Below are 26,672 nucleotides of genomic sequence, written 5' to 3' on the forward strand. Positions count from 1 at the left end.
ATCTAACCAGTGAGGATCATGGTTCAGCAACATCATGTTGGTATGAGAATATACATAATTTTTTAATGAGTGTGAGTTGTATGATATTTTAAGACAGAATATTGCTACGTGATTGGATTTTCTTAGCAGTCACTTTTATGCCACTTAACCACTTTTTTTAACCTCAACTTCAAGAATTGCCTGAACTGTGGACAAGAGAAACATAGACGCTTACATGAGAAATAGGCTTGGATTTCTTCCAGTGCCTTCCTATCTCTTTGATGTTGTTACTTGCAGATATCAGACTTGCATTCTGCCAGGAACATTTCTTCTGTATGTTGTAATGACTCAGGCCCCCAGGATAATGAACAAGACTTGGCAAATGCTGGGCCCTGATACCTAAGCCAACAGAGAACATCCACATCAGGGAAGCCAATAGTCAGAAAGCCCGACTAGGAACGTCGTTTAGAATTTGCAGACAAAAAAGTCATTAGCCACCAAAATCTCTTTTGATTCTAGCAAAGGTCAGATCTGGTCTGTTTCTTAGATGTGTTTTCCTTTACTGATCATTTACATTTTCCATTATGAATCTTTATTTCAATTGATGAGAGATAAGAAAAATTTTGAGAGATAATTCATCATCAAGGAAATGTATGGAGAGGCATGTATAGACACTTTCTTCTTATTAAAAATGTGATACTGTTGAAAATAAAGCTATGACTTCACTTTCATTTAATAATCAGGCGAGGTTAGGTTATGTTGGGCAGGGGTGGAGGGAGAAAAGGGACGATGCAAATACAGGCATACACAGAGTAGATGTTGCTTATGTGTTGGTCAAGTCAATAAAGAGTGAGAGCAAACAAAGAAGATATCTATAGAGGAAGGGGAAGAGAGTGACAGTCATGCAGAAGGGAAAGAATGAGAGAAGCATGGAGTCAATAAAGGAGATGGCGGAGGATGCGGAGACTGTAGATGCATCTGGGGAAAGCTGCTGGGAGTCATGCACAGCTTCTCCCCTTGTAGTTTCAGGGGCCTGTTGCCTGTTGAAATGTTAACCGATGAACTTTTTAAAAATACTCTTTCAAATGTTAATCTTTACATCAACTCCCCTGTAAATTGGATAACCATAGCAATCCAACACAGGGTAAATTGTTCCCGGCGGGTAGCAGCCCATGATGGCGGCTAGAGGGTCAAGGAAATCCATGGAAAAGTCAGATGCCCCTGGGGCAGAGATCCCCATCCCAGGCTGAGAAAATTACCTTTATACCTTAGAGGCAACTGGAGTCTAAGTCATTGGTCTGGCCAGAGAGTGGCCCTCCAGGCTGGGGGGCATGGAGTTGGGTGCAGAGCAGGACCACACCAAGGAAGGGCCTCTCTGCTCTTGCACATTCCACATCTGGCCGGCCTCAGGGTTTAGCTGCACTCCAATGCACAGGGCAATGTAACAGAAGAGTTATTTCCTCCCAGGCAGAAAACAAACAGCAACAAGAACAACGGAAGATTCAACACCGGAGCAGCCTACAAAATGCAGGCTGTAACCTCGATGGTATTGATTGAGTGCACCTGTCCGTCTTCATTTTAAACTGTGAACTTGATTGCTGGCAAGTTTATAGGATTATGGGTTTAATTGGATGCCTGTGTTTTACTAGATGTAAGTGAAATTTATGGCTGTGGGGTTTGTGGTGCCAAGGTTTACCTCAGTCATTGCCTCTCAGCCGAGAGGGCCGAGACTTCTGGAGCCAATCGGAGCGAGCTCAGGGGCTTGCGTGCCAGGGAGGCACCTCTGGGCCTGCTTGCAGGCTGGGGTTACATAAGGAGCAGACAGACCAGGTGACAGGGGCCAGAAGCTCTCGCTGCATCACGGACCTCCCTCGCTCTATAATCTCATCAAATGCTAAACGGAATGAGTAACAGGCATCCTGGAGAAATTATTGATATTTAGTTAGATCCCCAAGTGCTGGCAATGTACAGAGACCGGCTCACTCAGATGGCTGCCCTGCTTTTTTCTGCACATTACTGCCATAAAGAGTTTAGGAAAGGCTTTTATGAGAGGCTGAGGGCTTTGGGAAGATGAAGAGGTGTCGTGAAATGCTTAAATCCTTTGAACCTAGGCGTTCGGGGTACTTATCATCTGGTTTTTAATAACGTGTGATATAGATTTAAATTATTGTTTCATATTTTGAAGGGTGATTGCTCTTAATAACTCATCTGGCCTCATAGCAGCTATTTATTCACTGAGTACATTGTTTGCTGAGTACCTAACATGTGCCATTCCTGGGGATTTTAGGTGAGAGTGGGGGAAATTCTTCTAATTTTCTTTTTTTAAAATTTTACACATAAGAAAACTTAAGCCCAGAAAATTTATTTACTTCAACCTGGTCACACACAGATCTCCTGGTATATTCAGAACTAGAACTCAGATACTTGATTCCCATTCAGAAGGAACCTGGTCAGCTGGTTGGGGGTTAAAGAGTTAGAACAGAGAACACCAATGGAAAAACCTCCACTGAGCAAGGGAGCTACCTTGGACTTCTATTTCGCTGCTCAGAACATTCAGATGCTCATTTTCTGGTTTTATTGGTTTTGGACTCATCAAATTAAGTGACCTCCAGAAAAGTGAGAGATTATAAATTACATGGCTAGTTTCTTCCAACCAAAGACAATAGAACACTGGCTGATGAGACTCAGTCCCAATTCTCTGTTATAGAAATGCATTGCTTGCTTATGCAGTTGGTTTGGGATGAGGCCAGCTCTGGGTGGGGCCCAGATTAAAGTAGCAAAGATACTATTGTAAAACAATTTGACACGGCAAAAACAGTAAATATTTAAACTATTACTTACATGCTAGGTACTGTGGGCAGCGCTTTGCTTGCACTATTTCATTTAATTCTTAAAAGCACCCATTTTATAGATGAGAAAATTGAGGCTTAGAGAGATTATATAATTTTCCCAGGGCATACACCTTCCAAATGGGCTGAACTAGGACTCTAAACCGCTTTATTATGACGATAGTACCCATGCCTTTAATCGCTACCCTCTCCTGTAGAATATTTAGAGGTATGTTGCAATAGACACCATTGTTTTATAAACGATGTTCACACACTGTTTTCATATAATTTAAACTTTCAAACGCTGGTCTATCAGGTAAGCGAATAAGTGCACAATAAAAGATGAGATAATGCTGAAAAATTAGGGTACATAAGACATGGAAGAAATTGACAGTCAGTTCAAAAATGTTGGGTTTGATGTGGTAGCAGTAAAGAGCCTTTGAAGGCTCTTGAGCAGAGTAGTGCTATGATGACAGCTGCACTGTATGTGCTATTGACGTCCAGGTAGAGGGCTAATGAGAGAATTCAGTAGGAGTGGGAGTGCCAAAGCAAAATTTGTGAACTTGGTGCTTTATTGTGCTGAGGAATGTGTGGTCTCAAACACAGCAATCAGCTAGTTATGGTAAAAACTTTGTTTGGGGGCCCAGGTTTCGATGTTGGGTCTTAAATTGTGTGCAGTTTATGGAGATATCCGGGAGCACTTTGGCAATTCCAGAATGGAGATCCAGGGAAAGTAGGAAGAGGCTGAAAATATGCATTTGCATGTAAATTTGCATAGAGGTGCCAATTTGCAGGAGCTTAGAAAAAGCAAGGGATCTAATGGAACCAGTTGATAAAAGACCTCAAGAGTCTTTTTTTGAGAAAGAGGAATTACAAAGAAAGAGAAGAAAGAAAGAGAACAAGAGACCCATGTGGGATAAAATTTCATGAGAAAGAGAATAACGAAAGATTTCACATTCTTTAGAAAATCAGAGAATGAGGGCTAATAAACAATTGCTGGCTTAGTGATGTAGAGATCACCGGCATCCTTGGGAGAACCATTCGGAGAGATTGATAAGAGGAAGCTATCTTGCAAAGAGTTAATGGATGGTTAGGAAAGGAATGCAGTTTTCTTCACTGAGGGGGCACACAACTTTTTTGAGGGGCTAGGTAGCAGTTTAAAAATAACCAGAGATAGATAAGAAAGACAGCAAAAGGGAATTTTATTTTATAGGTAAAGAGAGATAGAAATATGTTCGTACATAAAGCAAAACAGCTAAAGCAGAGAGAATGTCTCAAGCTATGAGACAAAGGGTGGGGGGATTTTTGATACAGCAAGATCTTTGTGAAAGGAGAAAGTGGTAGGAAAACAACCTAGGTGGTGAGCTTTGTTTTAAGAGGAATCATGGACTGCTTCTGTTTACGAGCTTTGAATGAGAGAGTGAACAAAGAAAGGCATTCTAGGCTCATGGCAGGTCAAGTACATAATTTTCAGGATCACCTGGGAGTGAGATGTGTGGGATGAGATGGGCGAGAAAATGGGTGGGCTGGATGGATGAGGAAATAGAAACATAGGCAACTACCAGGGAGAATGAAATGTGGAGGTGATATGAGATAAGGAGGTGATGAGGTTAAGATGAGATGGAAAGGTCAGCTGAGTTCAATTCAAATGACTTGTTAACCTTTTAGCAAAATGGCTAACAAAAATTAAACATGTTTTCATGCAATTCCCTAGTTGCATTTTACAGCCTTGGAGGGCAAATAGAAAAAGCAAAGGATAGTTTACTAAAGTTGAGAACTATCAAGAAGAAAATGTCACAGAAAGTGAGGTATTGGAAGGTGGTGGTGAAATGACTACATATAACATTAAGGTGAGTAGGAAGAAGAATGAACCAGGAATGGAGTTACAAGAGAATAAGGAATGGCATGGTTACTGGAACTTATGGCTAGGAAAGAAATCCAGTTCAATAGAAGTGGTAGTGAAGGAGAAGTAAAGAGTAAGAAGAGAGAAATCATTTTTAAAAAGTGGTTGCAAGTTCAAGAACCTGAGTGGTGGTGATGTGTGGCTGTGATGGTAGATAGATTAGGGAGTCTCTGAAGGTGCTAGAGAGTTATGAGATCATCAGAATAAATGTTGGCATACAAGTTCAGAGAAAGATGGCAGAAGCATAATGGAATTCACATGCTGATATCAAGGGAGAAGCTGTGAGTGTCCTGGAGCTAGGTTGATGGTGAGGACATTATGATATGAGCCTCAAGTAGCAGCAGATGTCTGGGGATGGTGAGGGACACTGTTCTGGATGCTGTAGTGTGCACAATCTGATCCCTTCTGGTTCTGGGTGTCCAGGATCGGGGTGGTAGAGTGGAGAAATAGAGCTTATTAGGAGAGATCTCTGAGGAAGACAATGTGTATAATGGTTACAAGCATGGGTTCTTCATCAGACTACCTGGTTTCTATGCTGTTTCTGTCACTTCACAGCTGGGTGGCCATGGATAAGCGATTCAGTAACCCTATGCTCAGTCTCTTTATCTCTAAAGTAGCAATAATGGTGAACTCACCTCATGGGATTGCTGTGATGATTGATTAAAATAATTATTAAAGGAGACTAGTATAAAACCCACTATATGGTATGTTCTCAGTGAAAAGTAGCTTGCTGCTGCTTCTGCTGTTGCTTCTATTTTTTCTTCTATTTCTCCTTCTCCTTCTTTCTCCTCCCCCTCCCTGTCCCCCTCTTTCCCCTTCTCCTCCCCTTCCCCCTCCCCCTCTCCTCCTCCTCCTCCTCCCTCTTCTTCTTCTTCTTCTTCTTCTTCTTCTTCTTCTTCTTCTTCTTCTTCTTCTTCTTCTTCTTCTTCTTCTTCCTCTTCCTCTTCCTCTTCTTCTTTTTCTTCTTCCTCCTCTTCCTCTTCTTCTTCCTCTTCTTCATGTTATTGGAAAGGATATATAGGAAGAAAGTGGTGTTATCAAGGAGAAAAGTAGTTTTCAATTTATGTGGCCACCTGGGAAGGAGTACTTAAAGAAAGTATCAAAGATATAAGGGATTTTGTCTATAACAGAATTGGGATTCCAAGGTTCACCCTGGTTCTGCCCCTCAGGGGAGCAGGGCTCTTCAAGAGATAAAGGGTACAATTATTTGGGGAGGTGACCAGGGGTTGATAAAGGAGGAAAGAATTTCTGTTGGGCTATCAAGAGTGAATCATGCAGTAAGGGAAATACGGGTTTGAGAGGATAGAGAAAGAAACATTTTTGATCAGATCATTTTCTCCTATTTTTGGTTTTGATTTGCCTTGTAATCAGTTAAAAACATGCTTTGCTATCTTTTCACGAGAATAGTAATCTGTAGTACTGCTTCAGGAAATTTTAACTTTTGAATGCTGGGAGTTTTTGCTGTAGTTTTACCAATAAACATTACATTTAATGAAAGTATTCTGTTTTACTAATCATAGTAGTTTCTAAAATTTTTAAAAATTATTTTGTTAATTCGAAAAAGTATGTATTAATATTAGTATTTACATTCTTAATAATCCCTCGGCCTTGTAAAATAACAGATACCAAAGAAGAGAGAAAGTTTTTCTTGCTTTCACTGGGAAAGTCATAGGCACCCAAGGACATGGCTCTGAGGGAAGCAGGAGAAAGAGATTTCTGAGAGATCAAAGAGATACGTGAGTCATAAGTGTAGATTTCTGTGACAAAAAATACTTGGGGGTGGGGGAAGAAAGATTTTTAAAAGTACTCTAACAAAAACTTTGTTATGAAAATTTTCAAGTTTACAGAATGGTTGGAAAAACATTTCAACGAATAACAACATATTTGCATCTAGATTTGACAATTATCAATGTTCTATTGAATTAGTTCAACCTATCTATCTGGCTATCTTTACCCACATTTATTTGGAACCATTTAAAAGTAAGTTAAAGATATCATGGGGACAGTTTTAGCTACTTTTTCTGTTTAACAAACCACTCCAAACTTAATGGTACAAAATAACTACTGTTTCATTACACTCATTCTATGCATCAAGAATGCACAGAGGAATGGCTTGTCCCCAGAAATTCCACTATCTGGAATTTCAGCCAGGAGTATTCACATGTCTGGGGACTGAAATTATCTGGAAGACTGTGAGCAAATACGCTCAGGAATGGCTCAAACTTTGGGTTTAGTTGGGCCTGTGGACTGGAATAGTCAAATGTTTCCCCTCCCTTTACTCTCATCCTGGGCACAGTTGTGAAAGGGAGGCATCTCACATCGTGGTGTTTGGGCTCAGAATGGGAGCCTCTTAAGAAAGGGACTTTCAGAGAAGGATGTTCTAGGAGAACCAGATGGAACCTGCATGGACTTTTCTGGTATCACTTTGGAAGCCATGCATCTCAGTTCCACTGAACCCTGACAGTCAAAGTAGGCATAAACATACTCATATTCAAGGGGAAGGGACAAAGATCCCCCTCTTCAATGTGATTGTGAAAGAATTCGTAGCTACATTTAAAAATCACCATAAAACAGTCTTCTATATAACTCAATTCCATTTTCATCTAACAAAAATACTTTCTGAATTTCATCTAATATCAATTATCTTCCAATTATCTCAAAAATGTCTTTAATATTTAAATTTTATTTTCAAAATAGCATTCCAATAAAGGACAATGCATTAAAATTCTTATTCTGTCTCTTAGGTAAAGGGCAGTTTCTTAAAAGTCTTCTGGTATAATATGCAATATGACGTCATTCTCCATTTGCCAAAGTGTGGACTCAGCAAAAGTCTAAACAACTCTTTAGTGCTTGCAGGGACAAATTGGAAGTGTGCCTTTGTTTTGGATGCCCTAGGTATGCTGAGAATAGCCTCAAATCAAACGGATTACATTAGGATCGTTCATTCATTCAATAATAACTAATTGAGGTCATATTATATTCCAGGCACTGTGCTAGACACTAGGCATGAACAAAACAAAAGTAAAATGGAGAAAAAAAATGAACAAAATCCTTGCACTCAATCAACCTACACTCACGCAGTGTAGACAGAAACTCAACAGGCAATTACAACATAGTGGGATACCTGGCATCATGGAAGGAGTTAGTAGGAGTCACGGGAGCACAGAGATACCAGGTCCTCCGTGCTGAGGAGTCAGTTCAGATTATAATGGGGATATAGCTATGTCTGTTGGTAACTCACAAGGCAAGTGCTATAACAGGTATAAGAATAGAGTGTGCTGTAATCCCAGCACTTTGGGAGGCCAGGGGAGGCAGATCACGAGGTCAAGAGATCAAGACCATCTGGCCAACGTGGTAAAACCCCCGTCTCTACTAAAAATACAAAAATTAGCTGAGCGTGGTGGTGTGCCCCTATAGTCCCAGCTACTTGGGAGGCTGAGGCAGGAGAATTGCTTGAACCTGGGAGGCGTAGGTTGCAGTGAGCTGAGATCACACCACTGCACTCCGGTCTGGTGACAGATCCAGACTCTGTCTCAGGAAAAAAAAAAAAAAAAGACTAGAGCCTGGTGAAGCAAGCACGTTTAGTGACTCATTTCCCATAAAATAAAATTCAAATGACTTGTGACCTAGCATATTTTGTTTTATGTCTCCTTTTTTCACTCTTCTTTTCTAATTATCTTCCTATGTCAAAAAGTGTGTCCCTGTGTATTGAGTCTTGATTCTTTTGGGCTGTTGTCTGGTCTAGGCCATTGCCCCAACTGGTTTGTTTGTACACTTTATTTCAAAAGTTTAGACTTATCACTATTATATATTTAGACTTATTTCTGGGCCTAGACACAAAGCCTCCAAATTTTCCTCCCCGCCTCTTTGTTTGCCTCCCCTCGGGTTTTTCCTGTGGAAGTTGGGAAGCTGATGGGCTCCCCTCTGACTCTGCCATTTTGGACAACATCACTGCTGCTCACTAGGGAAGCAATAAAGCCTGGCTCATTTGCATGAATCTCTGCAGTGGCTCTTCTGACCCCAGGGCGGTTAGAAGTACTCATTAGATCCTCTTTAATTAAATATGTAACACACATCATGCCATCGAGCATAGAAAAAAAAAAGATAGAAAAATAGAAATCTAACAACGGTTCCTGCTTCTAATTAAAAGCAGGCTGTTTTTGCCTCAGAGCAAGCTGAGGACAGTGCTTTCATCCTGGGCACAGCCGTGGAACCCCTGGTGCCAAAGCCCAGGGGGCAGGGATGTGAAACTTTGGATGCGCCAAGGGGGCTGAGCTTTGTTGGGTGACACAGGCTCTCCCTTCTCAGTGGGTGGGATCTAATTTCAGTTCCTGATATGTGATTCAAGGTGAGAACAAGCTTTCATTTCTTTTCATTCCACTTTTCAAATGCCCTTCGACTGAATGCCATATAGTGGCATTGTAGGTAAACAGAATGTGAACACAGTGGGATGGTCTTACCAACCAAAACCTCATAAAAGCTCAAAGAAAATGAGCCACATGCATCAGCGGCTTCTATGTGATGCTGGTAGGAAGTGAAGGGGCAGTTTGGCATGGGGGCAAAGAGACAGTCTCCTAGAGAGTCTTTGTTATATGTGGAACTGAAGGTTGAAAATAACATCCATTAGCAGGAGACTTCTCCATTCACCTTCTCATAATCTTGGTTCTTAGACACCCCTCAAGTTTTCCTCCTCGTCTGTCCTAATCTCTCTCATTTAAACTCCATCCTTGTCCATTCTCTTTCCTCTAGTGAACCTCAGAACCTCTCCATCCCTACACTGGAGCTGCCTTTCTTATTAGATCTGAATTTTGAAACAGCTTCCCCATGCTCAACGAAGTCAGACTGTCTCTTACTTACCTCTTCGATAGTGTGGCAGGAAAGGTGGATAAAACAAAACTTATCCTGAATCTACATATGCATTGCAAGCCGCTTTTGATTGTTTGATTTTTGTTTGTTTGTTTGAGGTATCCTTGAAGGAATGATGGATATTCCCACCTTAGGTGCTCTCTCAGATAAACTAGGAATTCTGGATCCTTTATAAGACTTACTTGAAGTAAAAAGGAATTTTACTTTTCAGTCCTGCTGTTCTCCCTGATTTTTCATTTCAGTTGTCATCCAATGTAGTGTCCTAATGGCCATCGGGAAAAGCAAAGATGGAGGAAATTCAGGGTGTATATTGGTCAGATTTTCTCCCAGCTTGTTGGACACAAGACCTGTTACATCTGTCAGGATCCCTCAGCTGCAAGCACATTCATGTAGCAAATAGTTATTATGCTGTATTACGTGTCAGGCCCTATTTCAAATGCTGGGAACACATCAGCAAACAGAAGAGACAATGTCCCTCCTCTCATGGAGTTTACATTCCAGTGTGGAGAGTCAGATAAAACAAACACCCAACTATATGAAATGTCAGGTATTTAAAATGCTGATGAAGGGGGGAAAGGCAGGTAAAAGGTGGGAAGTGATAGTTTCTAGTTTAGACAGAATGGTGGAGAAGCCCTCTCTGTTGTATGCATATTTGAGCAAGGACCTGTGTGAAGTGACAGAGTGAACTATGGGATGTCTGGGGAGAGAAGAGTGCCATAAAGAATGGACAGAACATTCAAAGGCACTGAGGCTGGAGCTTGGAGTATTTGAGGTTATCAAGGAGGCTACTGTAGGTGGAATAGAGGGAGGCAATAGGAGAGGCTGTACGATTCTTCCAGTTAATTCTAAAGCATCAAATCCCTTTTTAACCTTGCTGCTGCTTGGAACCACACCTATGTCTTCCTTCTAATGTGGGAAGATTGTCATTGGATAAAGGAGATGATTGTCTACTGTTTGTCATATTCATAGTGTGGTGGCAGTTTAAAAAAATCAGTGTCTGAAACTGTGATCTTGGACTACAGGAAGTCCTTCATGGGTGCACTGTTTTACAATCCAGGCAGGGAAATGAGAGACATCAAACGTAGACAACAACGCTCTCCATATTTTGAAACTTGCAAGACAGGAGACAGACACAGTCAAGGAAGAGGACAAATTAGGAATAACAGAGACTTTAAACTTTCTATGTAATTTAGGTAGAAGGGGATGGATTTGGATAGAAAAGCCTTGAGTTGATTCTAGGCACAGATAAAACAGCCAAAGTAGAACTAGAGGCTTTGTGGTTCAAAAGAAAGCAGAAAATAGCTAAGTAAACAAATTAGTGTAGAGATAGGAAGAATGGCATCAAGGGCATAGCTTATGTGTTAGAACTGAGAAAAGTACTAATTCTCCGGGTCTTGAGAGGAGAAAGGACTCATAGGAGGAATATGCAAGTGATATGAAATATGGAAGAAATGTGGAAGAAATAAGAAATATGGAAGCTCCAGTCCAGGACTCTCTCCCACACTTAGGACTTGTATATCTAGATTCATATATCTAACTACCTCCTCAGCCTATCCACTTGACTGTGTAACAGACCCCTCAAAATTATTACATCCAGAAGCAAACTACAAATCTCCACCCACTTTGAGATCCGCTTCACCTTCAGCTTCTCAGTCTCAGATGGGAATAACTCCATCTTTCCAGCTGCTCAAGTCATCATCAACTCTTCTTTTTTCAATACCTTACCAGCAATTCTGTTGGCTCTACTGTAAAAACATATCCAGAATCCAGCTACCTCTTACTCCTTTATAGCTACCACCTGTTCCCAGCCATCATCTCTCACCTAACTCACTGTGATTACCTCCTAACCAGTCTCCCTTCTTTTTTTTGTTTTGTTTTGTGTCACTCTGCCACCAGGCTGGAATGCAGTGGTACCATCTTAGCTCACTGCAACCTCCACCTCCTGGGTTCAAGGGATTCTCCTGCCTCAGCCTCCCCAGTAGCTGTAACTACAGGCATGCACCACCACACCCAGCTAATTTTTGAATTTTTTAAGTAGAGATGGGGTTTCACCATGTTGACCAGGATGGTCTCAATCTCTTGACCTCGAGATCTGCCCGCCTCAGCCTCCCAAAGTGCTGAGATTACAGGCATGAGCCACCAAGCCCGGCTCAGTCTCCCTACTTTTACACTTGCCTTCTCATCTCCAAAGTCTACTCTAACTCAGCAACCAGATGGTCCTTTAAAAATTAGTATCAGATCATGTCATCCCTTTCTCAAAATTCTGGAATGGCTTCTCATTTCTGTCAGGGTAAAAGCCCAGGTCCTTACAATTGCTGAAAGACTCAACTTGATCTGCCTTCTCTGCATGCCTCTTCTCTTTCTTAATTCATCTACCACCACTCTCCACTTTACTTATTCTCCTACAGTCACACCGGCTTCTTTGTTGATTATTAAAGACATCAGGTATCCTTTCATGACAGGACCTTTGCTCTATTCCTTTCCAATGACTGAATGGTTTTGACTTAGATAGCTACCTAGTTAATTCCATCATCTCCCTGCTAAAATTTCTCCTTCTCAATAGACCCATAAAACTCTCATTTTAATACCTATTCTTTCCTGCCCCCAGGAACCCCCCATGCCCTTTATTCTTTATCATAGTACTTACCATCATTTAACATATATGTTAGCAATTTATTATGTTTAGTTTTTACCCCCATGTCAGAATGTAAGCTCCTTATGGACATGTGACTTTGTTAACTTTTAAAAAAATTTTAATTTACAAATATATCCTAAACACTTATAAGAGTTCTGGTATCTTATTAATGAATTGAAGTAATGGATAATAGAGAATCATAAGCAACTTGTACTGAGTGGACTTGATTTTTCTTGTGAAATATGAGGCAAGATCATGTGCTGAAAGTAATATTCAAGTGATATGAAATATGGAAGAAATAATAAACATGGAAGCTCCAGTACAGGAATTGAGGAATCATTATTTTAAAAGATTTTGGAACTAGCTCTAAGTAAAGAGGTAGGAAGTCTTCCAGGAGGAAATAAAAAGATAAACAGACTAAAGGTCAGCTTTTCCTTAAAAAGATGCAAATGTATCATGATTCCAATATGCAGGATTATAATTTTATCTTCAGAAATATATTCCATCTAATCTGTAGTGAGCTGATTAGTGGCCCCCAAAAGACATGTCCATATCCACATCCCCAAAACAGATGAACATTACTTTATATAGCATAAGATGTGATTAAGTTAGCAATCTTGAAAGGAGGAACTTACATGAATTATCTGGATAGACCCTAAATTCAGTCACATGCGTCCTTATAATAGAGAGGCAAAGTGAGTTTGAATTTTGAGATAAACACACAGAAAACAGACCAACAAAATGAAACACATACACAGAGGAGAAGGCAATATGAAGATGGAGGCAAAGATTAAAGTAATGCAGCTACACACCAAGAAGTGCCAAGTATTGCTGGCACCTACCAAAAGCTAAGAAAGAGGTATAGAACAGATTGTTTCCCAGAGACTCTAGAGGGGTATGGTCCTGCCAACCACTTTATTTCAGACTTCTGGCCTCCAGAAGTGTGAGATAATATATTTCTGTTGGTTTAAGCAACCCAGTTGGTGGTAATTTGTTACACCAGTCCTAGGACCGCAATACAGATTTTGGTAGTGGGAAGTGTGGTGCTGCTGTAACAAATATCTAAAAATTTTAAAGTGGCTTTGTAATTGGGTAATGGCTAGAGGCTGGAGAAATTTTGAGGTGCATGATAGAAAAAGTCTAAATTGCCTTGAAGAGACAATTGGCAGAAATATGGCGATTATCTGTTAAAGGCTCAGAAAAAAGTTAGGAGCACTGTAGAGAAAGCTTCTTATAGTCTTAGAGAATAGCTCTATCTATCTATCTATCTATCTATCTATCATCTATCTATCTATATATCTATCTATCTAATGTTGTTATAAATAAGAACATTAAATACATTCTGGTAAGGGATTCGTAGAAAATAAGAAACATGTGATTGGAAACTAGAGGAAAGGCATCCTTGATATATGGTGACAGAAAACTTGGCTGAATTATATCTTACACTTATGTGAAAAGCAAACTTGTAAGTGATACACTTAGAGTTTTAGCTAAAAACATTTTCAAAGAAAGTGTTGAAAGTGCAGCCTGGTTTCTCTGTGTTGCTTATAGTAAAATGGGAAAGAAAAGAGATGAATCAAAGAAAGAACTGGTAAGCACAAGGAACCAGCATTTGATGATTTGGAAATTTCTCAATATATCAAGATTGAAAAAGATGCTAAAATTAGGAGATTCACTGTTAGGAAAGTGTGCCCTAAATAGAAGGTCAAGAGTGTGGTGGGACAATCTTTTTCTGAAGATATTTGGTATATAATAAATAGATCCACTCAACCATTTTAGTAGAAGCAAGGAATAAAGATGGAATTTTACAGGAAAGATCTGTGAAGAACCCTCTTTTTAAATAATGTGAATCCTCATTGCATACATGGAAAATCCACAAGATTTTTGAGAATGTTATGTCAGCGGAAGCACTGCCAACTTGGGCCAACAGGGAAAGAGACAGGGTAAGATGAATGAAGGCTGTCAGATTCCTAAAAGGTAGGCTCCCAAAATTAACACACAATACAGAAATGGGTATTGCTAAACAAACAGTAGCATTTTTCCAAGTTTGGGAATAGCTAAATGAGTGTAACAAAACTTCAAGAATGTGAATTCTAAGACACTAGGAAGGATAAGTAAAATGGCTTGCTAAGGGTCCAATCATGTAGAAGCAGCAAGTGGCTCCATAAGCACACAATGGATTAGTGGAATAAAGCGACAGGAATTCTCAATAAAGGCAAAGAGCACATTAACTAGGAGAGACACTATGGGAGAAATAGAAATATAGGAAATTGGCGTAAAAATGATTTATTAAACGTAAAATATTGAAGTTTTATTTTTTACTTTTTTCCACGACGGTAGAATAAACGTTTTGTCAGTATGCCTCACCCACTTGGAAATATTAATAGCAAAATAGTGTGTAGAGAGTCACATTGTGAACTTTTATCCAAGAAGAAACATGGGAGTTCAACGGAAAAATAAACTAAAACTTCAGATACTGGATCAAAGAAGGTGGGCACAGCCTTTGTGGTGAACTCTGGCTGAAAACCATGTGTGAATCCCTAGTGGGGAAAGGGAGAGAAAGAGTTTCCACAATACACATTCTTACTGGGAAACCATGCAACTTAAGTCACAGGGAGTACCTTGAACCTTCTAAGCCTTTGATTTAACTGGGTGGACTGCTGGGGAGACTGTAAAAAGGAACAGCACTGGGAAGTGTCCCACGTATACTCCCAGACGTGGGCTCCCACAGAAGGAAGCAATTCCTGATTCTAGCTCATGCAAACCATATAGGAACCTGCCAGCTAGTGGGGGTGGAAGCCAATGGTTTTTAGCATCTTGAGCTAGGGATTGTGATCTGGACTTGAGCAGGGGAGGAGCCCTCATGGCCAGAATGGACAGTACAGTACGGCATAGGCTCCAGCCATGGGATCTGGAGTTGGGTGTTCTCCTTCTTCATGGGAAAAGAGCAGAATAGCTGTGGTTTTGATGGGCACAGCAGCAGTTGCCTTGCTTCTTGCTGGGGCATTTCTCCAGGGCTCAGAGGACTGCTCCCTGACTCGGGTCAGGGCTGGCACTTGTGCCCAGCACTGAACTACCTGAAGGCAGGCTTCACCACCCCAGCCCTGCTCAGATTGACTGCCTCTAGCCTCATAGGCAGAGCATGGGACCCAGACCACTGAGTGTTCCACCATCCAACCCATTGCCTGGGACTCCCAAATACTTCTTCTGGTTAGCAAGGCTCAAGCATAAACCCTACTGTCATCACCCACTGCAGCTTTCTCTCACTTGCAAGCACCACCTACTGGCATGAAGGTCAACCTGCAGAGCCCATTACAACATCTGCTGACACAAGCAAACAGCTCTTAGAAAGGAGACAAGCTTCTCATGACCTCTGCTGCCACCATTCTCCACACCACTCCAGCTACCCAGGAGGTCATAAGCTTGCTCATCCACCTGCACTGCCAGTATAATCAGCATTTGAGAAAGCCACCATACTCAACACTAAGACCACTGGTAACTAAGGAAATCACACAGAGTATTCACCATGGAACACACCCAGAAGTAAAGCCTAAATGGCCCTACTTAACATATATTATAGTCACAGCCTCAAGAAGAAAAAAGTCTCACCCCAATGAAAGTCAATTCAAAAAAAAGAAGTGACTGTTTCTCCATATGTGAAGACATAATAGTATTGAAAGTATGAAAAAGCAATGTGGGCCGGGCACAGTGGCTCACACCTGTAATCCCAGCACTTTGGGAGACTGAGGCTGGTGGATCATGAGGTCAGGAGATTGAGACCATCCTGGCCAACATGGTGAAACCCTGTCTCTACTAAAAATACAAAAATTAGCTGGGCCTGGTGGTGTGTGCCTGTAATCTCAGCTAGTCAGGAGCTGAGTCAGCAGAATTGCTTGAAGCAGGGAGTTGGAGGGCAGTGAGCCCAACCTGGTGACAGAGTGAGACTCCATCAAAAAAGAAAAGAAAAAAGAAAAAGCAATGTATGTGTAACCTGCAAAGGAATACAGTAATTCTCTAGTAATGTATCCTAACCAAAAATAAAGTTTTGACATGCTGGATAAATAATTCAAAATATTGACATTAAACAAACTCAGTGATATTCAGGAGAAATCTGAAAACCAATATAAAGAAATGAGAAAGTCAATAATCAATTCAGAATATAAACAAAAAAATTTATAAAGAGATATCTTAAAAAATAAAACAGATTTTCTGGAAATGAGAAATTCATTGAAGGAATTACAAAATACAATTGAAAGCTTCAACCTTAGACCAAGCAGAAGAAGAGACTTTGGAGTTTGAAGACAGTCTTTTTTTTTTTTTTAATAATAATCCACTCTGACAAAAATAAAGAGAACACAAAAGAGTGAACAATACACATTCCTACTGGGAAACCATGCAATTTATGTCACAGGGGAGTACCTTGAAACTTCTATTTTTTTTTGAGAAATATAGGACTACATAAAGTGACCAAACATATAAGTCATTGGGTATTCCAGAGTGAGAAGAAAAAGTAAAAATGTATAAAACCTATTTTAAGAAATAATTGATGAAAACTTCCCTAGTCTATCAAAATATTTCTATATCCAGATACAAGAGACCCAATAAGCACCAGGAAAATACATTGCAAACCAGCCTTCACCATGACAAATAGTCCTCACATTGTCTAAAGTCAACATAAAGAAAAAATCTTAAAAATCAGCAAAAGAAAAGCACCTAGCTACCTCTAAAGGAAACCTCATTAGTCTAACAACAGACTTTTCAGCAGAAACCTTACAAGGCAGAAGAGATTGGAATCCTATTTTCAAAGTGCTTAAAGCAAAAAAACAACAACTGCCAATCATGAATTTTATCTCTTGCCAGAATAAGCTTCATAAACGAAGAAGAATTTGTAGGCTAGCCCTACAAGAAATGCTCAAAGGAGTAGTAAACATGGAAATAAAAGGTCTAAAATTGCCATTATAAAAATACACAAAAGTGTAAAACTCACAGGTCTTATAAAATAATTACAGAATGAAGAAAGAGAGAAATCGAGTGGTAACATGACAGAACTCCACCAAACTACAAAGACAAACACACAGAGAAAAAAAAGAGAAACAATGAATCTACAAAACAGTAACAATTAACATTATTACAGGAATTAAACCTCACATATTAATATTAACCTTGAATGTAATGGATTAAATACAATACTAAAAATATATAGAATGGTGGAATGGATTTTTAAAGAAATGAACCAACTGTGTGCTGCTTACAAGAAACTCAGCTTTCTGGTAAAGACACTTATAGACTGAATGTGAAAAGGTGGGAAAGATATTCCATGCAAATTAAAACCAAAAGTAAGCAGGAGTAGCTACACTTACATTGATAAAACAGATTTTAAACTAACAGGAGTTTTTTAAAAAAGAGAGAGAGAGATGAAGAAGGTAATTACATAATGGTAAAGGAATTAATTCAACAAGAGGATATAACAATCCTAGATATTTATGCACCCAACACCAATGCACCCAGATTAATTTAAAAAATACTATAAATAAAGAAATAGAGAGCAATACAATTAAAGTGGGGATTTCAGCACTCCATTCACAACAGTAGACAGATCATCAAGACAGAAAATCAACAAAGAAACACTAGACTTAAATTATACTTAAGACTAAATAGACCTATTTACAGCAAACATTCTATGAAACAATCACATAATATATATTCTTCTCAACAGTACACAGAACCTTCTCCAAGATAGAGCATGGTTTTTAAAAATTTAAATTATATCAAGTATCTTCTCAGACTATAGTGAAATAAAACTTGAAGTCAATACCAAGAAAAACTTATAAAATTATAAAAATATATGTATTAAACAATACACTCCTGAAAGATCTTTGAGTCAATGACAAAATTAAGATGGAAAATTTAAAAAATTTGAAATGAATGAAAATGGAAACATAATATATCAAAACCTCTGGGATACAGCAAAAGTAGTGCTAAGAGGTAAACTTATAGTGTTAAATGCTTACATAAAAAAATACAGAAAAATGGCAAATTAACAACCTATGTCACATGTCAAGGAAGTAGAAAAACAATAACCACCCAAACTCAAAGTTAGCAGAAGAAAAGTGATAACAAAGGTTAGAGTAGAACTAAATAAAATTGAGACAAAAAAAAAAAAAAAAAAAACCAAAGGAGCAACAAAGCAGAAAGTTTCCTTGAAAAGATAAGCAAAATTAATAAACTGCTAGCTAGAATAACCAAAAAGAGAGAAGATCCAAATAAACATAATAAGAAATGAAAAAGGAAATATTATAACCACAAAAGACTACTATGAACAACTATATGCTCACAATTGAGAAAATGGAAAGGAACTGGATAAATTCCTGAAAACATGCAATCTCCCAGCATTGATATAGAATGAATTAGAAATTCTGAATATACCAATAATGGGTAGCAACATCGAGTCAGTAATTTAAAAAATCTCTCAACAACAACAAAAACAACCATGACCAGATAGATTCACAGCCAAATTCTACCAAATGAACAAAAAGGAGCTAATATCAATCCTCCTGAATTTTTTTTCAAAAAGTCAAGAAGGAGGGAATTCTCCCTAACTCATTTTATAAAGTCATTATCACCCCAATTTCCCACTTGCACCACTGCTAGTCAAGATAATATTGAACGTTCTAATCCCAGCAGTCAGGCTAGAGAAAGAAATAAAAGTCATCCAAACTGTAAAGGAATAAGTCACATTACCTCTGTTCACTGAAAATAAAATCTTATACCAAAGCCATATAAGAACACAAGAAAAACTATAAAACAATTACCCTGATAAACATAGTTGCAAAAATCCTCAACAAAATACTAGCAAACTGTATTTAGTAGTATATCAAAAAGATAATACAATTAAGTAGGTTTTACTTCAGGAATGCAAAGATGGTTCAACATACACAAATCAATAAATGTGATTAATTCCACAGACAGAATGAAGGTGAAAATCTGTCTGATCATCTTGACAGATGCTGAATATTCATTTGATAAAATTTAGCCTTTCATGATAAAAACCCTCAACAAACTAGGGATAGAAGAAACATACCTCAAAATAATAAAGGTCATACAACATATCCACAGTCATTATCATATCAAATGTGGAAAATTTGAAATCAATCCCCCTAAGAACTAGAAGATGACAAAGATGCCCACTTTCCCCACTCTTATTCAACATAGTACTAGAAGTTCTAGCCAGAGCAATCAGATTAAAAAAAGAAAGAAAGAGCCGGGCGCGGTGGCTCAAGCCTGTAATCCCAGCACTTTGGGAGGCCGAGACGGGCGGATCACAAGGTCAGGAGATCAACACCATCCTGGCTAACACAGTGAAACCCCGTCTCTACTAAAAATACAAAAAAAACTTAGCCAGGCGAGGTGGCAGGCGCCTGTAGTCCCAGCTACTCGGGAGGCTGAGGCAGGAGAATGGCGTGAACCCGGGAGGCGGAGCTTGCAGTGAGCTGAGATCCGGCCACTGCACTCCAGCCTGGGTGACAGAGCGAGACTCCGTCTCAAAAAAAAAAAAAAAAAAAAAAAGAAAGAAAGAAAGACATTCAAATTAGAAAAGAGAGAGTAAAATTATTCATTTGCTGAAAATATAATCTTATACCTAGAAAACCCGAAAGACTCCTCTAACTTTTAGATTTGACAAATGAATTCAGTAAATTTTCAAGATACAAAATTAATACACAAAAATTTGTAACATGTCAATACATCAATAACAATCAAGTAGAGAACCAAATCAAAATGGCCATTACATTTACAATAACTACAAAAAAAAACCTAGGAATATATTTAACCAAGGAGCTGAATATTCTATACAAGAAAAACTACAAAACACTGATTTGAAAAAAATGTGAATGACACAAAACAAATGGGAAAACATCCTATGCTCATGGATTGGAAGAATTAACATTGTTAAAATGACCTTACTTCCAAAAGCAATCTACAGATTCAATACAATCCCTATCAAAATATCAATATTACTTTTTACAGAATTAGAAAATACAATTCTAAAAATTATATGAAACCAAAAAGGAGCCCAAATTGCCAAAGCAATCCTAAGCAAAAAGAACAAAGCTGGGGGCATCACATTACCTGACCTCAAATTACTCTACGAGGCTCCAGTAACCACGACAGCATAGTACTGGTATAAAAATAGACATGTAGGTCCATGGAACAGAATAGAGAACCCAGAAATAAAGCCACATATTTATAGACAATTGATACTTAACAAAGTCAATGAAAACATACACTGGGGAAAGGACAACCTGAAGCTATAAAGAATACTAAAGAAAACCTAGGGAAAACTCTTCTGGACATTGGTCTAGGCAAATAGTTCATAACTAAAACTCAAAAACACAAGCAACATAAACAAAAATAGACAAGTGGGACTTTATACTACAAAGGTGCGTGGCAAAAGAAATAAGAGTTCACAGACAATTGACAGAATAGGACAAAATATTTGCACATTATGCATCCAACAGGTGACTGATATCCAGAATACACAAGGAACTCAAATAACTCAACAACACAACCTCAAAGATCACCCAATTAAAAAGTGGGCAAAGGATGTGAATAGATGTTTTCCAACAGAAGACAGAGAAATGGACAATGCCTATATAAAAAATGCTGAACCGGACTAATTGCCAGAGAAATGCAAATTAAAACCACAGTGAGATATCCTTTTTCACAAATCAGAATGACTATTATTAAAAAGTAAATAATATAACAGATGTTGGCGAAGATGCGGAGAAAAGAGAATGTTTTTATACTGTTGGTGGGAATGTAAATTAGTTCAACTCTATGGAAAACAGTATGGAGTTTTTTCAAATTAAAAGTAGAACTACCATGCAATTCAGTAACCTTGCTACTGGAAATCTTACCCAAGAAAAAGAAATCATTTTATTAAAAAGATATCTGTACTTGAATGTTCATTATAGCACTATTCACAATAGCAAAGATATGGAATCGACCTAAGTTTCCATCAATGGATGATTGGATTAAAAATGTGGTGTATGTACACAATGGAATACTATTCAGCAATAAAAAGAATGAAATCATGTCTTTTGCAGCAACATGGATGGAACTGGAGGCTATCATCTTAAGTAAAACAACTCAGAAACAGAAAGTTGAATACCACATGTTCTCAACTATAAGTGGGAGCTTAATAATGTGTACATATGGACAAAGAGTATGGAAGAGTGGACATTGGAGACTTGGAAGAGCATAGAAGGGGTGTGAGGGATCAGAAATACTTAATGGGTAAAATGTACATTGTGATGGCAACACTAACAATTCAGACTTCACCACTACATGTATATTCATGTCAACAAACTGCATTTGTACTCCTTACATTTACAGATCTTAAAAAGCCTGATTATACTTGCTTTTTATAACCTCCTATGTCAACTTGTCCTAATAGGTACCAGTGAAGAGAGAAACATGTTCTAATAACATATTCTTAAGCTTTGCTTACAAAGGTGTTTTTCTGTCAAACACTTCCATTCACTGAAAGAAAATAGCTTATGATACATCTTGAAGAAAGCATGCTGACATTTGCCTTTTATAGATGGATATGTCAACTAGTACTGCTAGATAACAATGGAAAAAAAATATGTTTTAATGACATGTTCTCAGGATTTGCTTACAAAAATTATTGAGGGCCAAGAGTTTCTAGCAATTAGTGGGTGATCATCCTGTGGATAGTTGAAGCATAATAGAGGTGAAGATCATTTAAAGGGATGAGGCTGAATAGTTGAGAGATTGGGGTACATGAGAAATAAATAAGGTTTTCAAAAATGAAAGCTACTTTTGGATAGCATACTCATGCCATAATTGATTGGATAAGGATGTGAATATCCTGCATATATACCAGGGTGCTGTACTCAAAGATTTGGAGCTTAAACCAAGATAGCTTAAGTCTCATTCTGTAGATGCAGAGATTCCGAGACAGAGAAAAACAAACTGTGTAGGTCGCCATTTTAGGATCTGACTGTATTTAGATCTCTTGGCTTCATGATGTAGCCCTAAAACTTTATCTCTTTTTTATTATGATAGTTGGTGGATTTTTTGTGACTTAAGAAAAACTCTAATATGCTTTGTCCATCCTCAAAGCTTCAGAATCACTCTCTCTATTTTTAAAATCTCTGTTGACCTTTGTTTAGGTGTTAATGCTCATACTCTCATGCTAAAATATGAATTGATTACATTATTATTTTTCAATTCAATTTCATTTTATTATATAGACCTAATAGAGTTATGATATAATATCATTGTCCCAAATAGCTTGATCTTTACAATGGCCAATGATTTTTCATTTTATAATATTATTTTTAAAATTTAATTATGTGTATATTTTAACCTTTTTATTTTTGAATATATCATACATACAGAAGAGTCTACATAAAGCGCACACACATATATATGTAGTTTACATACATATATAGAGTTATATACAATGTAAGGGGTAATTATAAAGCAGAACCCACTAACCATCAGCGTAATTAAGAATACATGATTGTCAGTTCTCTACAAGTCATTGCTGTGGGTCTCAAACCCAATCTTGTTGCCTCTCCCCAGAGTTAAAATAATACTTTTTGATTTTTGTGATAATCATCTCTTTTCTTCTCCTTCTTCTTCTTCCCCTTCCCCTCCTTCTCCTTCTCCTTCTTCTTCTTCCCCTTCCCCTCCTTCTCCTTCTCCTTCTTCTTTTTCTAATTTCGTCTGTGTATGTATTCTGATATGGTTTGACTGTGTCCCCCACCAAACCTCATCTTAACTTGTAGCTCCCATAATCCTCACATGCTGTGGGAGGGACTGGGTGGGAGATAACTGAATCATGGGGGCAGTTTCTCCATACTATTCTCACGGTAGTCAATAAGTCTCATGAGATCCGATGGTTCAATAAGGGTTTTCCCCTTTCGCTTGGTTCTCATTCTCTCTTGCCTGCTCCCATGTAAGACATGCCTTTTGCCTTTTGCCAAAATTGTGAGGCCTCCCCAGTTATGTGGAAACTATGAGTCCACTAAACTTCTTTTTCTTTTTTTCTTTTCTTTTCTTTTTTTTTAGGCGGAGTCTCACTCTTTCAACCAGGCTGGAGTGCAGTGGCGCGATCTCGGCTCACTGCAGGCTCCGCCTCCCGGGTTCATGCCATTCTCCTGCCTCAGCCCCCAGGTACCTGGGACTACAGGCTCCCGCCACCACGCCCGGCTAATTTTTTGTATTTTTAGTAGAAACTATGCAGCCATAAAAAAGGATGAGTTCGTGTCCTTTGTAGGGACATGGATGCAGCTGGAAACCATCATTCTCAGCAAACTATGGCAAGAACAGAAAACCAAACACTGCATGTTCTCACTTATAGGTGGGAATTGAACAATGAGATCACTTGGACATGGGAAGGGGAAGGTCACACACCGGGGCCTATTGTGGAGAGGGGGGAGGGATGGCATTGAGAGTTATACCTGATGTAAATGACGAGTTGATGGGTGCTGACACGTTGATGGGTGCAGCACACCAACATGGCACATGTATACATATATAACAAACCTGCACGTTGTGCACATGTACCCTAGAACTTAAAGTATAATAAAAAAGAAAAAAGAAAAAGAAAAAAAAAAAAGAAACGGGGTTTCACCATGTTAACCAGGATGGTCTCTATCTCCTGACCTCGTGATCCACTCGCCTCGTCTTCCCAAAGTGCTGGGATTACAGGGGTGAGCCACTGCACCCTGCCCAAACCTCTTTTTCTTTATAAATTACCCAGTCTTGGATATGTCTTTATCAGCAGCCCGAAAACAGAGTAATACAGTAAATTCGTACTGGTAGAGTGAGGTGCTGTTGTAAAGATACCCAAAAATGTGGAAGCGACTTTGGAACTGGGTAACAAGCAGAGGTTGGAACAGTTTGGAGGGCTCACAAGAAAATAGGAAAGTGTGGGATGGTTTGGAACTTCCTAGAGACTTGTTGAATGGCTTTGGCCAAAACGCTGATAAGATAATGGGCCAGGCACAGTGGCCCACACCTGTAAGCTTAGCATTTTAGGAAGCCAAGGTGGGTAGATTGCCTGAGATCAGGAGTTCAAGATAACCCTGGTCAACATGATGAAACACTAGCTCTACTAAAATAGAAAATATTAGCGAGGCGTGGTGCTGCGCACCTGTAGTCCCAGCTACTTGGGAGGCTGAGGCATGAGAATCGCTTGAGCCCAGGAGGTGGAGGTTGTAGTGAGCAGAGACCATGCCCCTGCATTCCAGCTTGGGGGACAGAGCAAGACTCTGTCTCAAAAACAAAACAAAACAAAACAAAACTGCTGAAATGATATGGACAATGAAATCCAGGTTTAGGTGGTCTCAGATAGAGATGAGGAATTTGTTGGGAATAGGAGTAAAGGTGACTCTTGCTCTTGCTTATGTTTTAGCAAAGAGATTGGTGGCATTTTGCCCCTGCCCTAGAGATTAGTGGAACTTTGAACTTGAGGGAGATGATTTAGAGTATCTGGCAGAAAATATTTCTAAGCAGCAAAGCATTCAAGAGGTGACTTGGGTGCCATTAAAAGCATTCAGTTTTAAAAGGGAAACAGAGCATAAAAGTTTGGAAAATGTGTAGCCTGATAATGCAATAGAAAAGAAAAACCCAGTTTCTGAGGAGAAATTCAAGCCAGCTGCAGAAATTTTCATAAGTAACAGGGAGCCAAATATTAATCCAAGACAATGGGAAAAATGTCTCCAGGGCATATCAGAGATGTTTGCAGCAGCTCCTCCCACCACAGGACCCCCCTGCTGTGTGCAGGCTAGGGAATTGATGCCCTGCATCCCAGCCACTCTAACCATGGTGAAGAGGGGCCAAGGTACAGCTCAGGCCATGGCTTCAGAGGGTGCAAGCCCCAAGCCTTGGTAGCTTCCACATGGTGTTGAGCCTGCGGGTGAACAGAAGTCAAGAATTGAGGTTTGGGAAACTCCGCCTAGATTTCAGAAGATATATAGAAATGCCTGAATGTCCAGGCGTATGTTTGCTGCAGGGGCAGGGCCCTCATGGAGAATTTTTGCTAGGTCAGTGCAGAAGGGAAATGTGGGGTTGAAGCCCCCACACAGAGTCCCTTCTGGGGCACTGCTTAGTGGAGCTGTGAGAAGAGGGTCACCATCTTCCAGACCCCAGAATTTGTAGATCCACTGATACCTTGAACCATACACCTGGAAAGGCTGCAGCCACTCAACACCAGGCTGTGAAAGCAGTTGGGAGAGAGGCTGTACCCTGCAAAGCCACAAGGGTAGAGCTGCCCAAGACCATGGGAACGTACCTCTTGCATCAGTGTGACCTGGATGTGAGACCTGGAGTCAAAGGAGATCCTTTTGTAGCTTTAAGATTTGATTGCCCTGCTGGGTTTTAGACTTGCATGGAGCCGCCTGTAGCCCCTTTGTTTTCACCAATTTCTCGCATTTGGAATGGGTGTTTTTATCCAATGTCTGTATCCCCATTGTATCTAGGAAATAACTAACTTGCTTTTGATTTTACAGGCTCATAGCTGGAAGGATCTTGCCTTGTCTCAGATAAGACTTTGGACTGTGGACTTCTGAGTTAATGCTGATATGAATTAAGACTTTTGGGGGCTGTTGGAAGGCATGATTGGTTTTGAAATGTGAGGACATGATATTTTGGATGGGCCAGGGGCAGAATGATATGGTTTGGCTGTGTCCCCTACCAAAATCTCATCTTGAATTATAGCTCTCATAATGCCCACATGTTGTGGGAGGGACCCAGTGGGAGATAATTGAATCATAGGGGTTGTTCCCTCATACTGTTCTCATGGTCGTGAATAAGTCTCATGAAATCTTGTAGTTTCATAAAGGGTTTCCCCTTTCACTTGGCTCTCATTCTCTCTTGCCAGCTGCCATGTACAATGTGCCTTTCACTTTCTGTCATGATTGTGAGGCCTCACCAGCCATGTGGAACTATGAGTCCATTAAACCTCTTTTTCTTTATAAATTACCCAGTCTCAGGTATGTCTTTATCAGCAGCATGAAAATGGACTAACATATATTCTAAACAACATATTTTGATTTTTGAAAATTATAAAGTAGACTATACCTGTATTGAATATTTTCCTTGGAATTGCTTCTTCGTTCAGTGTTACGTTCACTATTCATTCCTGTTGATACATGTAATTGTAGATCATTCCTTTCTCTAGGCTAATTGTAAGTATCATCTCTTTCATGAAATCTTCCCAATCCCTGTGTCATAGCCTTTGACAGAACATTTTATTTTTCTGCTTTGTAATACAATTTTGCATCTTTTCTTATATTTACTCTTTCTTAATTAGTCCTTTGAAGGCAAAGTGTTTGTTTCAGATTTCTTTGTATCTTCAGTAGCACCAGACCTAAAGAATATACATAATTTATGCTTTTAAAATAACTTATTAAATACATGATATTGA

At 39.2% G+C, this 26,672-nt stretch overlaps 1 long non-coding RNA gene across 1 annotated transcript; it reads right to left on the minus strand.

Annotated features, from left to right (window-relative positions):
* Window positions 1-220: 220 nt before the first annotated feature.
* Window positions 221-26,466, minus strand: LOC139357382 (uncharacterized). The gene is made up of 3 exons (XR_011610368.1): window positions 26,327-26,466; window positions 9,759-9,949; window positions 221-378 (listed from the first exon to the last, which is right to left on the minus strand). It is a non-coding gene; the product is annotated as an uncharacterized lncRNA (long non-coding RNA).
* Between the last annotated feature and the right edge of the window lie 206 nt (window positions 26,467-26,672).

This window comes from Macaca nemestrina, chromosome 12 (assembly GCF_043159975.1).
Source record: "Macaca nemestrina isolate mMacNem1 chromosome 12, mMacNem.hap1, whole genome shotgun sequence".
In the NCBI taxonomy this organism is placed as follows: Eukaryota; Metazoa; Chordata; class Mammalia; order Primates; family Cercopithecidae; genus Macaca; species Macaca nemestrina.